Raw genomic sequence first — 16,325 nt, 5'->3', positions numbered from 1 at the left:
TCCTCAGATTGTATTTTTTGTGGACTTCATAAATGGTTGTATCATATCCCTCCCTAAAGTCAAATGATTCACCTGACTGAGTTTGGAATTGTTTCACAATGTGAGCTTCTTGATCTTCATGGGTCAAGAAAACTTGTTGTTCATTGTTGAGTCCCATCAGATTAATTTGAGTGTCTTCTATTGGTTCATCGGATATTGAGGCTTCGACATAATTTTCTTGAAATGGGGGCCTAATGTTTTGGTCAGGCCCTATCTTCCCAGTGTTAGGATTTTGATTCTTCCTGAAATTTGGATTTCGCCCACTATTGCTTGGTTGACCATCCCAAGGGGATTTTCTCTCAATTGTTTCCACTCTATCACCAAGTCTGTCCATTCCTTTTATAATAGCATCTAGTTTCTATTCAAAGGTAGAAGGTTCTTCTTTGAAAGGTATCCTTCTTTCAGCTCTAGCTCTAGACCGTTTAGATATTAGGTTGGCCTCAACACTGACAGCTATGCTCTGCATTTCTTCTAAGTTTTGTGGAGCTCTTTCCCTAAGTTGGTATGCCATATCAGAATCAAATGCATCAGGGAATTTGATCAAGGCCAAATCTGGAGGAGATCTGAGATTCTGAGGAATAGAATTGTAAACACTGTTGAATCTGGTAGAGTAATCTTGGACAGTTTCTTGTGTGCCTCTTCTTAGGTTCTCATATTCTAATAAAATATGCAAAGGATCTTTCTTATTTTCCCATCTGTTCAAGAAGGTTTGATAAAGAGCTTGTGGGTCATTGACACTGTTTGCAGGGAGGGATCTAAACCAGGTTCTAACATCTCTAGTTAAACTTTGAACGAATAATTTCATTCTGACATCATCATCATCAATCTCATAGTTTTCAAAATAGTCAGTCATTTTCTTGGTATGTTGTTGAGCTGTGTAAGTGCCATTACAATCAAAATAGGTGATTTTTCTTTGATAATCTTGAGGCATGGCCCCTAGATTTGCAGGTAAGTTTAGGGGAGTATATCGGTTTGCCATGATTGCAGAGATAAGTGTGATAGCTGGAAGGGTAAGGATAACAGTGGGAATGTGTGGTGTAGATGAAGGAGTGGAAAGGGTGGCTTGAGGTGCTGATGGTGAACTTGGAGAAGCTGTTGTAATCACAGAAAGGTTTGGTGTTTCTTCAGAGGTAAGCTCAGTTTGAATAGGATTCTGCAAACGTTTGTCAAGGTGTGAACTGGTAGAATTTTCTTGGTTGTCTTGTCTTCTAAGGATCCTAGGAATCAGATTAGGATTTTCAAACACAGGTGGTGGATTAGGATCAAGATTTGATCTGGTGTAACGAATCTTTTTTGGAGCCAGTTTCTAGGTCTGTTTTTTGGTTTTTTCTTGAAATAGTTTTAACAATACAACTTTAACAGTCTCTTCTAGGAAGTTTTAGATGTGGGAGCTCTGAAATTTCCTAAAGATTTATTTAAAAAGATGGACCGATGAAGTATTTGAAACCAACGGTTTAATACATAAGCTAGACCGGAGATAGACTGAAGCAACATTTATTTACTTCTGCAAATGCAAAGCAAAAGCTGTTTCAAAGGATTCCTAGCTAACTTCAAGCTCCATCTGTAGCTTATGAAATAAACAACAGTAACAAACAATTATTCAGTTCCGCAGTGGAGTCGCCAATGATGTTATTGCTCAGGTTGTTCCCAAAAGTTGTAATAAAGGGAATATGGTCGAGGTAACCACAAACCAATGTTTTAGATACAGATTCTAGCCAATATGCATAGAGAGGGCTCTCTCTTTATGGAGTTCAAGGGTTTTTTTTTTGAGTTTGGGTGGTGAGATTCAATAGAACAATGAGGCAAAACTGAAGAGTTCAGTCCACTGGGCATGATGGAGTCAAGCAAAATAGGATTTCTGGATTTGGTTTCTAATAGAGGATGGCATCACAGAGCAAGGTAGTCAAACATGGAACAATTCAAAGGCTAGAATCAGATGGAATGGACTCAAATGGGTGAAGGGCAGTTAAGAATCCTTCAATATATTGAAAAGAGGGAGAGTGAATGTTTACTGATAAGGAGCACTTAAGAGTTCCTTGGAAAATAAACAACATGAGAGAACCATGAAACATGAGCAATTAAGAATTCACTGTTTATACTAATTCTGAAGAAAACACAGATAATAATAAGGACTGAAAACAGAGTGTAGTTAAACAAATTATGGATTAATCTTTTTCTTTACCATTCAGATCATGAACATAGATGACATAATAGACAAGAAAACTGTAAAACACAAGATATAGGGGTACTTATTGATCCATAGGTTGATTCAAGAATTCTATGACAAGTCTTCTGCATCGATTCTTCATCCAGTACGCTAGAAAACAGTTTGATCCCAACAACTTTTTATTCCAAAGTTCAGTATTATAGCAAAGTCTAGGTAATCTACACATACCCAACCTCTTCAAAACTCTGAGGAAGGGACTATTTATACAACAAAATATGTACAACAGGTATCTCATCAAAGCTTTGAGATAATATCTAAGTTTAACCTAAAGTAATTTACAAGTAAAGTAGAAACAACCAACTTATGCTGTGCTGGAAGCTGGCTCATTAGGGTTCGACCTGCAGCTGTCTGAAGTAGTTGTGCGCCGACCCTTTTTCTTAATTGATGCATTAATTCTGACCTGCTTTCCTTAGTTGGCTCGGATATTCATTAATTCTAACTTGACTTGCCTTTAATTCTACACTGATACTCTTTAACGCTCCCCTGATACTCTTTGACTTGTTTTCATCTTCTTTAATGTTGAACTGACCTTGCTCACCGCCTTTCCTCTGTGATTTGATGTCTCTACGGGTTCCCATTGGCTAGGGTAGCACATATCTCTGTTCATCTTTGTTTTTTCTTCTGCGAGCTTGAAAATTCCTCTTTTTTGCTTTCAACTGTGTCTAAGAGGAAGAAAAACTGCAAAAATGGCGGGTTTTCAAAGGCCGTGAGCTCATTGCTGGAGCCATATTGGTTGGGAGGTGGTCAAAAACTTGAACTGAGTTGGTCCTAAACTTGGAGCGTGGAGCACAGTTTTGCAGCAAAAAACATAGAAAAATGACTTTTTCTCCTTTTAATGGACAAAAATGATTTTTGGCAGGAAAATTTGGTTCGAAGGATGGATGACGTCAGCGGGGGTACGGTATGGATGACATGGCAGGTGACATCAGTGAGGGGTGAGCGGGAGGGCGATAAGTTGTTTTTCCCACACTGCTTTTGGGCTTGGGCGGTTTTGGGTGGAGGGGCAACGAACAACGCGGGAGCTTGACACGTGGATCCGGTACGGCGCCAAAACTACCATTTCCCCGCGGCTTAACTTTCGGCAGTCGGGGAGGTCACGAAATGCATATCAGCCATTGGATGTGGAGCCGTTGATCTGACGATTGGTACTTTATGAACAAGGTGGGGAGTCAATGCGCGGGACCAGAGCAAATTAATGTGTAATTAATGATATTGGGGCGGATTGATTGGTTATCAGGGTTGATCGGTCATTAATTAACGTGGGGTTAATTAATCCCATGGTTTTTCATGGAAGGAAGGCTATTAAAGGTTCCAAATGAACCATTAACCCCTCGTTTATACATTGCTATGGTTATAACTAACCGGGGAGCGGGGATATTAATACATGGGGTTTTTTGATGTTTTATATATATAATACGGGGGAGGGTAACAATTTAACAAGGAGCTATATAATAGTGTTAACTGTTAATATGAAAAATGAACAAAAGCACCAAGTATAATGTTAGGAAAATTAGGCTTAAAGGGGAAAAAGAGTTTATACAAGAAATATGGCTAATCCCTAAGTAAAACAGATTCTTACTTAGGAAAATGTTATGAAATGAGATGAGTGACTCAGTGATATTAAGCAAATCTCAATATCATTGGGGGGAAATTAATAAGTGATTTGGGGAAAACTGAAGGGGAGTTAGTTATAAAATCCGCCTCGCTTGAGCTACATCAAAATATCTGCCATGGCACTTGTGATAACAGTAAGATGAACATCTTGAGAGACAAAATCTCATTTTGCAACAACAATCTACCTACCCAACCTACTTTGCTTAACATTTTTCTTCTTTCTTTTGGGTGCACTTGGACTGGCAAACCATCATCACTTTTCTTTTCTTTGCATGATAAGCCTATCTAAGTCTGCACTTATTTCTTCCAAGGGCTCAAATTAAACAGTTGAGCTCCTTTGCTTCTCTACCGATCTACTTATCTGCCAAGATTAAGCTGTTTGGACATATTTTATTCTCTATCTCTAAAACAGGAAATTGAAACATGAACTGGCCAAGATTAAGCTGTTTGGCCATTCATCAATCATGACATAAAGTTAACAAGCTACACACAATACTTTATTTTGCAAAAATGAAATAGCAGTGGAATTTGGACTTGCACACTTTCCTGGTCTTTTTATTTTGGGGTTCATTTATTTTCATTTTTTCTTTTGACCATTTATTTTTTCACCTTTTGATTTTTCTTTTAGGGTATACCCTCTTTACATTTTTTTATTTTTATTTTTTATTTTTGATAATATGGAAACCTTTACAACAAGGAAAGGAAGAACATATTACAGAGCTCAACCAGTCAATCATGAAATATGACACCTATTACTATAGGAGTATAACAGAAGACATGAAAACCAATCATTTTGTAGCAGAGGAAGCATAATTAATTTCATTACTTTTCAGTTTTTGATGTAAATGACTTGAGGAAAAGTCAATAAATAAGGCTGGGGGAAAGTGTAAATTATAAATTTTATATACCTTCCAAGCCTTACACATTTTCGGCCACATTCAGTAGTAGATTCTGAACATTCAATAGAAGATCCATCAGTAGATTTTGAACATTCAATAGAAGATCTAGCAACAAATGCAGCAACAATAAAAGATTCACTTTTTCGATTTCATCCACCATTTTCACAACCAAGTAAAGAAGACTATGATCATAATTTTGCAGCCACACATGCACAACTCTCATCTATTTTTGAAAGGGTAAGTTGAGGTATGATATTTTCTAACTTTTAACCATTTAATTCCTTGAAAGCTAGAATGATAATTTTTGGAAAAACTTTCTTTCCTCATTTCATAAAATTGTCAAAACCATGAGTTTGGTTGGGGGGGGGGGGTTGTGGGGTACATTTATATTCATACTTTGTCACATTCATATTTATCCATATTCATATATCACATTCTAAAACCCACATACCTTCAAAATATATTCACTATTACATGAGCATATAAATGGCTTTGTAAAAAGTACTTAAAAGCTAATTGGATGCAAACACAATCATAGTTGTTACACAAGAACCAACCATGATGCATTCCAACAAAAATACTTTGCAATAAAAATCACATTATTATTATGCAAAGATCATACATTGAATTTGAATGCAACAAACAAAATACGGTTGAAACACAAGAACCAACCAAGTTGCAATTCAACAAACACACTTTGCAAAAGTTAAGTAAATGATATCATGCAAAGTTTAAGCCAAAGCTCAATTATCAAAAGTAATGTAATAGATTGCATGAGGACATGCAATACCTTCAGTTTGGGGGTATGTTGGGCCTAAGAATTATTGTTAAAATACATCCACTTTCACTCCATTCAACATCCACTTTTTCTCCATTAACACATTTTCTCACCTCTATTCCACCACCATGTCATCACATTAGCTTCACTTTCATTATTAAATGGGTTACCTTTGTGTTTTCCAAAACATTACTAATTCTTAGTATTTTTAAGTGAATTTGTGGTTAAACTTTAGAAAATAATATGCTTATACTTATACCTAACAATTGGAATGAGTTTGTTGACATGTGTAGGTTAAAAGGAAGCTTCCAAAAGCCTCTTATGTGGCCTCCCAAGGCTAAATTCGAATTTGAGAAGATACACCTCATGGAGAAGATCATGGAGGATAGGGTTATGTGTCACCATTGGTTGAGAGATGTGGATTTTAAGAGGGAATAGTGTATCCAAATTTATGAGTTTGTTATCATAACTTTTTTATAAATAGGAGTGTTATCTCCTTCATTTGTAATCTTAATTTTTAGAATTTAGAAACTTAGTCCTTCATTTGTAATTTTAGATTTTAGAATCATTGTAATGTAGAGTTTAAGACCTCTTGTAATGTAGAACTTGGAGCTTGTAATTGCAATTTGCAATTGAGGATAAATAAAGTGGATTGGATTTTCTTCTACATTTGACTTCTTTCTAGGTGTGCTTGTGGAGCTATGGAGGGCCCCCATACCTCACTTGCATACTTTTTTTTGGTATAGTAGGCTTTAATTTATGTTTTTAATTTCATTAGTTTAAAGATCTTGATGCTAGAAATATAAATGAATAGTCTCTTGTAAGAGAGATTTAATATTTCCTATAATCAATTTGAATTATGTTTAAATGCCTTTATTTCTTAGTTTATTGATTAAGATGGTTAGAAATATTAATGAATAATATCCTGTAAAGGAGCTTCAATATTTCTTACACTTGTCATAATGTATTTTAATTTTTAGATTTCATTTTGTTAAATGACTAAATAGATGTTGGAGATCCCAATGAAAAACCTCCTGTAAGGGAGCTTTGGCATTTCTTCACCTAACTTAGTTTAGTTTGTCTCTAAGTCCATATATATTGGATGATACTTGAAGTTTACTTACCCGGATTGATAGTAAATGAAACTCTAATTTGCATCCGCATTTTAGACCCAAACAGTATGATTCAAATATAAGAGGCTACAAACTAATTGATGGTACAAAGTGGCATCAACTTCATGTGTAGTGTACGTGGTAGTAAGTTTGACTCTAAATTGAAAGGGACAAGGGGTTGGTTTACAATCTTCCATGTGAAAGTGGTGAAGAAGGTCACATGCATACTTAGATTGAGAAATATAAATTCCTTGTTTTGTAATGAAATCTAGAGAAGTCGGTGTTAAGAATAAAGATATCAACTTTTGTATGTCAAGCTCTTGGAGCTTGCTTAAGACCATAGATATATTTCTTAAGGTGGAAAAAAAAGTTGGAGTCACTTTGAGCATAGCCAGGATGATGCTCCATGTATATTTCTTCTTGCGGATCCCCATGTAAGAATGTGTATTTAACATCCATCCAATGGACCTCCCATTCATGTGAGGTAGCAAGGGCTAGAACAAGGTGAAAGGAATAGATTTTGGTGATAGGTGTAAAAGTTTCATTGTATTCAATTCCTTCAACTTGAGAGAATCATTTATCAACTAATTGTTATTTATACCTTTTGACACTTCCATCTCAAGCAAACATAGTTCTATATATAGATTTACATCAGACAAGTTTCTTCCTTTTAGAAGGAGTACAAGTTCTCAAGTATTTTTCACCATCAAGAAATGATATTATTCACCCTTTGTTGTTTCTTAATATAGATGGCATGAAGATTTTGAAAATGTTTCCAAACCATGAGTCTCTAAAACTTGAGCCAAAAGAGAGGATGCTCTTTTGAAACTATAAATAAGTACAACATTGATTTGTACGATCACTGACAAGGTTACAAATTGCTTCATGTGTTGAATGGACTTGTATGAGAATATGTGTTAGGTCCCTATAATATTAGTGTATTCCTTTATTATTATTGTCATTGTAGCCCCTTATTGTTATTTTTTTGCCCATGTTGTCCCCATATTATTATTATTGTGTCCTATAGAAGCCCACTATTGTTATTGTTGTGCCCTTACATTATTATTTTTATGTTGTCTTTGACTATATTGTGACCCCTTAGACTCCTATATATAGAAAGGAGGCCTTGTCATTTGTATTATCCAAGAATTGTTCATTTGTGTAATGTAAAGGAGGTTTCCCCCTCGAAGAGGCTAATTTGAAGTCGTTGATCTATCTTTTCTTCTATTTTGTGAGCTGGTTGCATAACAATTGGTATAAGAGCTTTGGATTCTAGGGTTTCACTACTTCAAATAGGTCATTATGGAATTTTCTCTATAATTTTTTTCTACGATGTTTAAAAAACTAAAATTAAAAATCATTTGAGCTAAAATCTCGATGAACCTCGGGTACGAATTTTAGATCATGTATCACTATATTTTTGGAGATATGATAAAAGGAAGTTAGGGTTTTTTCAAGCTCCCGAATTATATCTCAAATAGGTGACCTGGGGAAAATCGTCATAACGTTCTCTCTGAGCATTAGATTGAAATTTCATACAAAGGAACATAAAGAGGATGGTTTGTAGGTTTCTGTGTATCGATTTTACGTCCGAAGGTCGAAACAGTGACACATGGCACTTCGTACAAGTCGCTCTACTGAACCAGTCTATAATCAGGTCATCGTGGAAGATTTGGAATAATCTTTCTTGGAGAATCCAATCTTGATCAGAATTGTGGGGTTGAAATGAGGACTCAAAGGGCCACGACAGGAGGAAATTTTAGACCTTGGAGATCCAAAATTACACAGATTCAACAGATTTAATATCGAGCTCCTACAAAGCCAAAAAAGAAAGAAAATGGAAACACCTAGTAAGCAACCTGAAATCTCTAGCACAAGTCATGAAGAAGAGGAAGAAATGAAACATGATATATCAAAATTACGAGACCAAGTGCAACAAATTTCACTCTCACAAAAAGTAATAGAAGTTAAGATGGATTGTTTAAAGAAAGACGTAGAAGCTAAGATGGATGGTTTAAAGAATGGTGTGGAAGCTAAAATGGATGGTTTATAAGTAAACATTAAATATTTTAAGAAAGACATGGAAGGTTTGAAAGGAGGTTTGGTAAAGTTGCTACAAGAAATTTTTCCTAATGGTGAAAAGGTAGTAGAGGAAACTCATGATGAGAACAAAAGAAATGTTAGTTGTGATTTCTTAGAATCTAATGTTGGATTGAAGACCTACCATGTTCCAAATATAAATATGAGGAAGTTTGATGGCAAGGATCCCGTAACATGGATACTACATATGGAACAATATTTATATCTCCATAATGTGAAAAACACACGAGAGGTACACATTGCGACTTTCTATTTGGAACCCAATTAGTTTGTATGGTACCGATGTCTTTTCTCTTGTAAAAAAATTGTCACTTGGGCAACTTTTATGAAAGAAATGATAGCACATTATGAGGATACAAAAAGAAACATTTTTTTTAGCCAATTGAGAAATCTCAAACAAAAAGGTTCAATGGTGGAGCACATTGAGGACTTCCAAAGATTGAATATAAGGGTAAAAGATATTCCAGAGGAGCATAGGATTGATGTGTTCATAGGGGCATTAAAGGATAACATCCAACATTAGGTTCATCTTTGGGAACTTGATTCATCGGAGATGGCATTCAGGTTAGCGATAAAAATTGAAAGAAAAATTATGGCAACAAGGAAGCCTCACAATCACAACTATAAAGATGGAAGTGTTGTTGCCTCTAGCCTTCCACAACCTATAGTTGTGATAGAAAACACACTAAAGGTCATAAGTGTTATGTAGATCTTCCAGATACATCGCATTAGGTTTCTTTTTTACAACGTTTCGAACCAACAAAGGTGGTTCATCTTCAGGATGTGAAATATTAATAAATAATTAATAACAATTAAAATTAAAATTAATAACTAATAATGAACCTTAACAAATAATCGACATTTGATTAAATAAAAATGAATATTAAAATAAATTTAATTGTAAATTAAAAATCAATAAATAATTAAAACTAACATAACAATTGTAACAATCAAAATTAATAACAATGAAAAGAAAAAAAGAAAAAAAGAATAATAAAATAAAATAAAATAATAATATAATTAATTAAAATAAATATAATTGAAATAATTATAAAATTAATTAAAAATTAATACAAACATAATTGATAACCCTAATGAAACTAATATGACAGTAACCCTAATTAAGATAATAATAGTTATATAATGGATTTAAAATCCCTATATGTCACAAAATGTAATTAAATTAGCATAATATCATAAAACTATTAAAATTATAATTAAAACATAATAGAATAAATTAAAAATTAAAATTTTTAAAATCTAATATCTTTCGGCTTAGCATCTCATCTCTATTTATTTAGAAAAATGAGAACAGTCTTTCTATAATATTTCACATCCTGAAGATGAACCACCATTGCTGGTTCAAAACGTCGATCAGAAAGAAACCTAATGCGATGTATCCGGAAGATCTACATAATGATGAAACTCGCAGAAACCTCAAAGGTCATAAGTGTGTTGAGAAGAAATTATTTTACATAGATTTGAAGAGGAAGAAGAAAAGGAACAAGAAACATCAAAAGAAAAGGATACACTCTAGGAACAAAGCCCAGAGAAAGAAGAAATGAATCCGACCATATCTTGTAATGCATTATCTGGAATAACCTCCTCAAACTATCAAGATAGAAGGACATATCAAGAAGAAAAATGTAATAGTGTTGATTGATTCAGGAAGTACCCATAATTTTATTGATTGTAAGATAGTGAAGGAATTGAATTTCTTCCTATATCCAGCACCAGAGTGTCAATTGATGGTTGCAAATGGAAGAACCATAAATTGCTTTGGAAAGTGCCATAATATCAAGCTATCCATGGGAGAATTCGTTTTGAATAGTCCAATGCTTTCCATTCCAATGGGTGGTGCTAATGTTGTACTAGGAGTCCAATGGATACAATATTTGGGTACGATAGATTTTAATTTTCAAGAACTTTTCTAGTTTATTTTTTATTTTTTTAATTTATTTTTCAATTTATTTTTATTTTTTTCAGAAGGAAAAGAAGTTGAATTAAGGGGTATCGTAGGGAAACTAGGAAATATAATCAACTCTAAGAGCATGACAAAGCTTCTAAATAAATAACAACGTGGCATAATTTCACAATTATGTTTGCTAGAGGTTCCCATGTCGAAATCATCTATTTCTCTAGATCTCCAAAAAGTCTTGGACAATAATTCCAAGGTATTTGAGACTCCCGAAGGCCTCCCACCTATTCGTGATCATGATCATGCTATTAATTTGATTCTAGGAATTGTTCCTCCAAACATCAGGCCTTACAAATATCCCTATGTCCAAAAGAGTGAAATTGGATGTAGAGAATGGATAATTAGTTTCTCAAAGAGTGACACAAGTTGTTATTTTTTACTTTCTTCCAAGTGTCGTTTTTTCCTTAATTTTAAGCATGTGCGTCATAAACCCTAACTAACATAGATCTATATAATAGAAACCACTAGAGATCATTTTCACATTCGATCTTGGAGCTCTAGCCTTCCCAAGGAGATCAAGAAACCTTTGGTGGAGTTTGCAAGACTTTTCTAGGTGAGTTTTGATTTTGTCATCTTTTGTCACTTTTTCCGTCACTTTTTGCTGTTTTGCTTCTGTGAGTGTTGTTTTTCTTGTTTCTTTTCATAGTTGCTGATGTTTTTTATCTTATATTAGCTTGTACAAGTGTTGGTTTGGTCTGTCATTCACTTTTTACAAGTGTCGCATCAACTGCTTGTTTTTACCCATTAGTGATCATCGTTTCGATGACTCCATGTGCATGTTTGTTTTTCCTTTTTCATGTTTATTCTGCACTTTATTTTCAATTATCTATATTTCCTTATTTAGATCCCCACACTTACATGCACTATCACTCAGATCTTCCACTTTCTCATCCTATTCCCGGGCAGATCTGCCCCTTACTTGACCAACAGTTGCCATGATAAATTGTGCATGTCACAACTCCAAGGCTCAAGCCTCGTGATTGGCCTCATAGACTGCACAATGCACACTCCCTGGCTTTCCCAACTGCGCATTTTGCAATTCCGGGTCTCAAATCCCATCCTTAGCCACTGAGACTACGCAATGTGTGATTTCTCCCTCAGTCTACCCAAGTTGAGACTGCGCATTGCGTAGTCTCAAGCCTCAAGCCTCTCCCTTAACTATTAAGACTACACAATGTGTAGTTTATGAGGCCAGTCTCTTCCCTAAGTCCAAGAATTGCATAGTTTTCCCTCTCATTCTTGTGGTTGCTGCCTTGATCTTTCTTTGTGAGTCATTTTTCTTGAGCTAAATTATGTTTTCCATGAGTGGTTTTTCTCCTACAATTACAACAATGTTTTAGCACTTCTCTTGATCAACTACTATCCTATGGATCCTAAGAGATATGTCTCAAAGAAAACTACAAAAATGAGCACTGGAGAGGTAGTTGAGAGTACTTGAGTGAATTATTTAGTTTCCTAGACACTCAACTATTTAGAGAAAAAGAGTCAGACATTACATGGAAAAAGGTGAATGAGGTATTCTCAGAAAAAGTTTCAAATCAGAGCTTGAAGACCAACATGTTTACATCAATGTCCAATTGTTAGAACTACACAAGATTGCATGCAGGCACCCATTTTTTCCATGTGTAGACATTGTCAGCTAGATACTATCACATACGAATAACACAACCATGACTCTTAGCAGTGCCAGTGGTAAAAGTATTGCCTCTTTCCTTGCACCTAGATTACCAACTTATGTATCATTTGTTGATGCCAGAATCACTCATGGATTCCCACTTTTATGTGGTCACCAACTACCTGAGCACAAAGGATGTCATCAAAGGTTGGGTGAAAGAGCCTTCCAAATTATACCAAACACCCAACAAAACTTACAAGACAAAATATCTCAGGAAGGCTTATCAATACTTGATAGTCTTATGTTGTTGGATCTATGGCCAAAGTAGTACTGAGACCTTTCCAGAAGGCTGGGCATTCTTGCTTAATCAGGTTGTGAATGAAGGAAAACCATTCAACTGGTCGGATTTGCTGGCTCAACAGTTGAGAATTCATGTGACTAATTCTAAGAACCCTCCCAAGGGTAAGCAAGCCAAATTCTACATGTCTTCTTACTTTTTGGATGCAATATGTGCTCAAAATTCATTTCTTAGCATGAATTGGACCTGGTCACCAAAAAAAATTGTCGTGCACATTTACTGCAAGCTGCTTTCAGAGTGTAGTTACAAAGGAGTAATTGAAAAGCTAACTGATCACTTCCTCATTCCATTGTACAAGTTAATATTTGAGGAAGATCCACCTTGCATGTCCCGTGGGGTAATGGAAGTAGTGTTAAAATTAGCAGATTGGTTTGCCTCACTGGATGACACTTTCCTCAAAGTGTTTGGTGGTTAGAAGTCTCCACATCTTCTATCGAGGTATGCCACCAACAAGTTGGTCATGCAAGAAGTTTCTTATCATATTTCCATAGGGTTATCAATAGTTTTGCATAGGAAGATTAAGGCACCTTGGCCCATTCTTCCTTTGGAAATTGGATTGCACGAGATCAAGAATTTGAAGTGTATAGAAACCGAAGGAAACGAGATAGATAAATTCGCATTCAATCATTTAGACTTCAATCCATGTGATCCTAGGAATGTTTGCAGAGAACACTTTGCAAGGATTCATTTCCAATGGCCAAGCAAGACATTTACAAGCCCGAGGAGGAAAAAATGAAGAATTGTTACAATGCTGCCAAGTCCCATGAACTAGTCAGCTTTGAAAGAACATCATACGTTACTCCTCAGAAAGAATTCACTTAAGGGGAAGAACCAACAGAAAGGTGCAACCCAGTGCGCAAAAAGGGCAAGAGGAAAGTTGCACGTAGTCCCAGGGAAGAGTAGAGACACAAGATGAAAGCAGATCCCAATCATCCTGAAAGTGACCATAGTAGAAAAAAATATGAGGAAACAAAGGAAGAAGGAAGAAGAGATGAAGCAAAGGGAAGAACAAGAGCATAAAATATTGGAAGAAGAAAGGAAGAAGAAAGAAGAATAAGAAAGGCATATAATAGAAGAAGAATAAGCAACGCGGAAACATGTTGAAGAACAAGAGCAGAACCGACTACTAGAAGAGGAGAGAAAAAATTTGCTGGAGAAGGAATTTGCTCAAGAAATTGAAGAACTAATTGTGATTCAAGGCATGGAGGTGGAACTAGAGCCACTAAATCAAGATTTTGATCTCATGCCAAGCGCGCAGGTCACCATTCAGTCTCCCCCTCATCCGATAGTAAATAATGTTGCAAGCGAAGAAGAGGAAATTGCTCCTCTCGATTATGGTTCAGTCAAAGATACGTATAATATAACTTATGATGAGCTTTAGAAGAATATTGTACAAGCAATAAAGAAACATTTTCTAGACGATCTTACATCTCCTTGCATTCATTAGAGAAAGGGTGATTGTAATGGATACCAGGAGAAATCTAGAAGCCATTATTGCAACCAACTTGGCCTTAGTAGGTGTTACCAAGTTAAATATGAAGTATCTCATGGCTGAGAGTAGGCAAATGGCAAATAAATTGTAGGTTGCAAGGCAACAAATTGAGCAGCTCCAAGCAGAGGTCTAGAAAGAAGCTCCCACATAAGTATATCTTGATCTAGGTGGATATTGCTGGCCACCTGCCTATTACACCTAGACATTTGTTTCCTTGTTCATTTCAGCATTTACTATGTTTAGTAGTTTTTTGGGCTTTGAACTTCTAGAGTAGTTTTGACCCCCTAACCGGCGATTTTTTGGGGTCCACTGCAGGGCCATAGTTGTAGGTAGGGGCCTGCGGTGAAACCTACAGTACTCAAAGAGGCCTTCCCACAAGGTATCGTACGCACCAAATGGAGATAATATGACCAAGTTATGACCCTAGGAAGTTGGGCCCACAAACTCTTGGTGTTACATCTCCTAGGGTTAAGGTTTTGGTTTTTTAGTGTTTTATCATGTTTTCCAATAATAAATAGGCCCTTGAGCCTCATTGTAACACAATTTAGAGGCATGTAATCGCCACATATCTTCTCAGAGATAAGATACCATCGCCCGAGCTATCTTATTTCATTTTGTTTGTAAGCATATTTCAATATTTTTCTATTAATGAAATGAAGTGTTTTTCTGTTGCATCTCTTTGTTTATGATTATATCTATAAGTTGTTGCATTCCTGTTTAAGTTCAGATCAATGGCATCATAGTAGTTTTCTCTTTCTTTGTTTTTCTTTGAATGTCCCCAACAAGTTCACGGTATAAGGAGTTAGGGCTTGATCTAGTTGAACCATTGCAAGATCAACATCGCAAAACTCGATGACCTCCCATGGCGGAAGAAAATAAAGATGAGGGGGAAATAGATCCTTTCAAAATGTTGCTCGAGGAAGCCTTCGAGCGATAGAGGGACACGATGATGGATAAATTTTCCCAAATCCTTCGACAACTACCCACAGGTGATGCATCTTCATCCAACAACCTCTCTAGAGGTGCCACTCCTTTTAAGGTGCATGTTAAATTCGATATTCCCATATTCAAAGGCCTGATAGATGCAGACACCATAGATAAATGGTTAAACATATTGGAAGGATATTTTCCAGTTCATGAATTTTCCAATTGGGAAAAGATTACCTTTGCACTTCTTAAAGCCAACCCACATGTCAAGGACTGATGGGAAACCTACTATGAACAAAAGGATGAGAGTGAACCCTCGTTGTTTTCAACCACACCCACTTGGAATTCTTTCCGAGACACCATCAGGAACAATATTACCTAGTCAGAAGCCATGAAGACAAATACATAAAGTGGACCATACTACAATAGGGAAGGGACCAAGATATGCCATAGTTCATAAATACTTTCCATACCCTTCACATGAAGCTGGGTATCAAGGATACTAAGCAAAATTTGGTGCTCAAGTACATAAGCTATTTACACAAGTACATCCATGACAATATGGAGTTCCTGGACATTTCCTCGCTCGACACGACGTATAGGTACACTGTCAAGATTGAGAAAAATTATAAGTAGAAGAAGTAGGACTTTCAATCTGTGAATCCAAAGAAAGTAAAAGGCACCCCCAAACCATAGAACAAAGGACCAAGCCAAGGCGGGGCTACCTAAGACAACTCACCAAAGCCACAATAAAATAATAACACCTCAAAGACAAAGAAGGACATGGAAAATGGTGTGAGTTCCATAAGGTCTCCACTCACAATACAAGTGAGTGTCGGGCTAAGAAGTCACTGGTGGCCGAGCTGAAGGCTTCTGAATCAGACGCAAGTTCTAACTTTGAATCAGAACCTGATAAGGGAACTGACAAAGGGAAGCAGATCATTGATGTAGAACCCAATGCCACCGTGGCCACCACCAAGATCTAGAATATTGAGCTTGAAGATCCAGAGGAGGGGGAATGCCTCTTCCACTCATAGATGTGAGTGAAAGGTTCTCCATTGCAGTTCATTATCGACAACAGGAGCCAAAAGAACCTCATTTCTACAAAGGTTTTGAAGCAGCTGGGCCTAAATACTACAACACATCCACAATCGTACACCATCGGGTGGCTTCACTAAGGACTAGA

Source organism: Pinus tabuliformis, chromosome J (assembly GCF_031772625.1).
Source record: "Pinus tabuliformis cultivar Carrire ecotype Pingquan chromosome J, CPIR1, whole genome shotgun sequence".
NCBI classification, from domain to species: domain Eukaryota; kingdom Viridiplantae; phylum Streptophyta; class Pinopsida; order Pinales; family Pinaceae; genus Pinus; species Pinus tabuliformis.
Note: the sequence above shows the minus strand (reverse complement) of the source record.